This window comes from Notothenia coriiceps, unplaced genomic scaffold (genome assembly GCF_000735185.1).
Source record: "Notothenia coriiceps isolate Sejong01 unplaced genomic scaffold, NC01 NC01_scaffold00007616, whole genome shotgun sequence".
In the NCBI taxonomy this organism is placed as follows: Eukaryota; Metazoa; Chordata; class Actinopteri; order Perciformes; family Nototheniidae; genus Notothenia; species Notothenia coriiceps.
This window is the reverse complement of record NW_011340317.1, coordinates 1-3,777: the sequence shown is the minus strand read 5'-3', so window position 1 is coordinate 3,777 and position 3,777 is coordinate 1. Positions and strand designations below refer to the sequence as shown.

Genomic DNA, 3,777 nt, shown 5'->3' with positions numbered 1-3,777 from the left:
TGTATTAAAGTCCGAGTGAAACAGTCGTGTGTAAATCTGATTTTGTCAGAAATGCGGAGAGAAATGCGGGAGAAATATGACCGCCGGGAGAAACCGGGAGAGGGCAATGAAATCGGGAGTCTCCCGCGAAAATCGGGAGGGTTGACAAGTATGACTCCAGCTACTAACAATTATGATAAGCCACAATTAAAGTAAAACATATTTCAGATTTTGTCATAAACCACATTGTAATGTAGTGATGCTTTCATTTTCAATTTGTGTGTAACTAACTTCATTTTCATAAAACAACTGTGTCAGAAATCAATGGAAAAGATGGCTGCCGGGAACATTAATAGTAAATTCCAAGTTTAATCGCCTGCACTCACAGAAGTGTTGCAGTCAAGTTAAGTATGATTTGTAGTGCAAGAGCAACTTTAACAGCAGCTGTAACAGTTCCTCAGAACCAATCACTGATGCTGTGTGTAGTCAGAGGTGGACATTACATTTTCAACAAAAAGGCAATAAAACACTGCATTTAGGTTCATATAAAGTCACTTTTAATGACGACTACGAGCCTACCCTTGGCTTATTATGGTAACCTTTGCTTCAAAAATATCTATTGCATAAAGAAGTTCCAGACTCTTGTTTATCTGGTATTGTTATTCATCTAAACTGAAGTGTTTATTGTTCATAAATCAAATAACATGACGCCATAAATCCTCCTGATTGATCCAGATGTTTCTCCGTCTAATCCGTGTGCTCAGAATCCCATTTATTTGTGAACATTACGACAGCGTTACTAAGAAAATATCTGCTCAAATCGATGTGACCTCTGGAGAACAGTTTGTGACTTGACCATATTTTCGTAATTGTGATAAACGCCCTGTGATGAAATACTGTCCAGTGCAGGAGAGGAGAGGAATTTATCCCAGATGTGGATGTTGTTCTGAAAATATGACTCTCCCGAGGTGTAGGACATATCTGGGAACATGTGGAAAAACTGTAATAATGGAAGGAAAAGAATCCAAAACTGTTCAAGCTAATCGTAAATTATTTCAGCTGAACGCTCAAATCCTTCCTAGAAAAAAGGAAATCTGATCCCTTACAAATAAACAAGTTACATTTTTTTTTTACATTCTTCAAAACCCCCTTAGACAACATGTATGTTTTCAGGCTTTGAAGAAAAATGAAATGTTTAAAGCCACATGGGTTTAAAATGACTCACATTAAAAAAGTGTCTAGAATGTGTCCCAAAGTCTAAACACACATTTAACCTCAGGAAACATATTTCATGTTCATTTAAAATAAATACATGATTTTCTACAACAAGAAAATGTCTATGGATGGGGTTTTGTTACATATAATGTCAGTAGGTGAAGGAAAAAAAAACTAAAGTGTGGGATTATAGCCTTTGCAGACCATTTACATGCACTAAAACCAACACACTACAGGGAAGGGAAACCCCAAAAAGCAGAATGGGGCCTCTTTAAAACCCTGGTAGTGAAAGGTTATTGTTAGGCAATCATAACTGTTGTTGCACTGATCCACTTTTGTAATCATATTTTGTAATATTCACTCCAGCTTGGTTTCAGAACGCACCATCAATCAGAAAAGTTCATTAAAAAAAAAAGCCCCAAATCGCCTGAAAACCAGAGTTTCTATCTGAATCTGCTTAAATCAGGTGAACATCAAGTAAAGGACTTATCATAATGCCCATGTGTGTTCAATTCTCTACCTCTCTTAAGCCCTGAGGAGGTGTTGTCGCTCACTGATTGGCCAAAATGCACCAAGTGGCACTCAATGGCTAATTAGGGACCATCAGGAGAACTGAATACCCTCCAATCAATCAGGGAATCGTCACATTTAGCTAAAAGGAATTAGGAAAAGGGAAATGACAACAAGTATCAAAGAAAAAGGGACCACCACACATTTGTATATGTTCCATGTATTTAATCCACTATTCAAGGTATCAATTGGTTTTCATTCATTACAAAAAAACAGTTAGGCTCTTTCCCTTGTTGTTTAGTTCACCAGAGAGAATATCATATCTGCACTGATATGCAACTTTGTTATAATAATGTGGTTACCTGGCGCTCTGTATCACAAGACATTTCAAGAGCCTGATATTAGATTGGTGTATCATCTAGACCAGGCGTGTCCAAACTACGGCCCGGGGGCCAAATGCGGCCCGCGGACCATTTTGAATCGGCCCTCAGCAAATTCAAAAGTATAATGGAATATGGCCCACAAATGAAACTTGTGCTTGTCTTATATTTTACTTCTTAAATATAAATGTACAAATAAATTCTTCAGTAGTGTTCATGTGTTAATGAGACCACTTTTCAAATAAATTCAGTCAATTAAAGTTGGAAACATGTTCTAACATATCTTAGTCGATAAGAAAAAAGCCCAATGACTTATTTACATAACAAGCTTGAAATATACCCTTCTTATTTCTCCTGATTATAATCAATCTGAGGCTTCTGTTTTAAGGGATGAGCTGCCAACACTCACAAGCATCACTTACCTACATTTGATTGATTTTGCCAACTTATAACTGAACTTATGAGGCAATATACCTCTAGTGAGTGGCCCAACCCTTCGTTTATTTTTCTGTACGTGGCCCTCGGGGAAAAAAGTTTGAAAACCCCTGTACTAGACAAATAAGCTATATCTTCATGATTGTTATAAAGGTTTGAATGGGGTTAAACCTAATTTCCTCCGCTTTATGGACAACCAGGGATGTTTAAAGTGTTTTCTGCTCCTCTCTGCAGGTCTGTGCCGAGTCAGTGTGTGTGAAGCACCGCCTGCAGCAGTGCGACTGTCCGGGAGACTCCATGAAGGAGAAATGCCACATGTGCTGCCAGCAGCCCGGTAACTACTGCCTGTCCTCCACTGAGGAATGTGTTTACCCTTTGTGTCCCAACACGTCAGCCTGTGTCAGTCTGTACTGAGGTCACACGACTGTTTTCCATTAGATGACCTCAAAACAAGAGACAACATCTCACACGATGGTTTGGGTACAGCGTGTGAGATGTTTGTTAAAGGTCACCTATTATGCAAAATCCTCTTCTCCATGTCTCTTCTACATCAACATGTGTCCCCTCTTCTCCATGTCTCTTCTACATCAACATGTGTCCCCTCTTCTCCATGTCTCTTCTACATCAACATGTGTCCCCTCTTCTTCATGTCTCTTCTACATCAACATGTGTCCCCTCTTCTCCATGTCTCTTCTACATCAACATGTGTCTCCTCTTCTTCATGTCTCTTCTACATCAACATGTGTCCCCTCTTCTCCATGTCTCTTCTACATCAACATGTGTCCCCTCTTCTTCATGTCTCTTCTACATCAACATGTGTCCCCTCTTCTTCATGTCTCTTCTACATCAACATGTGTCCCCTCTTCTCCATGTCTCTTCTACATCAACATGTGTCCCCTCTTCTTCATGTCTCTTCTACATCAACATGTGTCCCCTCTTCTTCATGTCTCTTCTACATCAACATGTGTCCCCTCTTCTTCATGTCTCTTCTACATCAACATGTGTCTCCTCTTCTTCATGTCTCTTCTACATCAACATGTGTCCCCTCTTCTCCATGTCTCTTCTACATCAACATGTGTCTCCTCTTCTTCATGTCTCTTCTACATCAACATGTGTCTCCTCTTCTTCATGTCTCTTCTACATCAACATGTGTCCCCTCTTCTCCATGTCTCTTCTACATCAACATGTGTCCCTTCTTCTCCATGTCTCTTCTACATCAACATGTGTCCCCTCTTCTTCATGTCTCTTCTACATCAAC

General features: G+C 39.6%; 1 protein-coding gene across 1 annotated transcript in view; it reads left to right on the top strand.

Moving 5' to 3' along the window:
• LOC104944189 (disintegrin and metalloproteinase domain-containing protein 10-like) overlaps positions 1-3,038 on the top strand; it is a gene marked incomplete at its 5' end in the record, with an annotated part of 10,634 nt that extends 7,596 nt beyond the window's left edge. The window contains one exon of the mRNA XM_010769694.1: positions 2,754-3,038. The remainder of the gene's footprint in view (positions 1-2,753) is intronic.
• Positions 3,039-3,777: the final 739 nt, after the last annotated feature.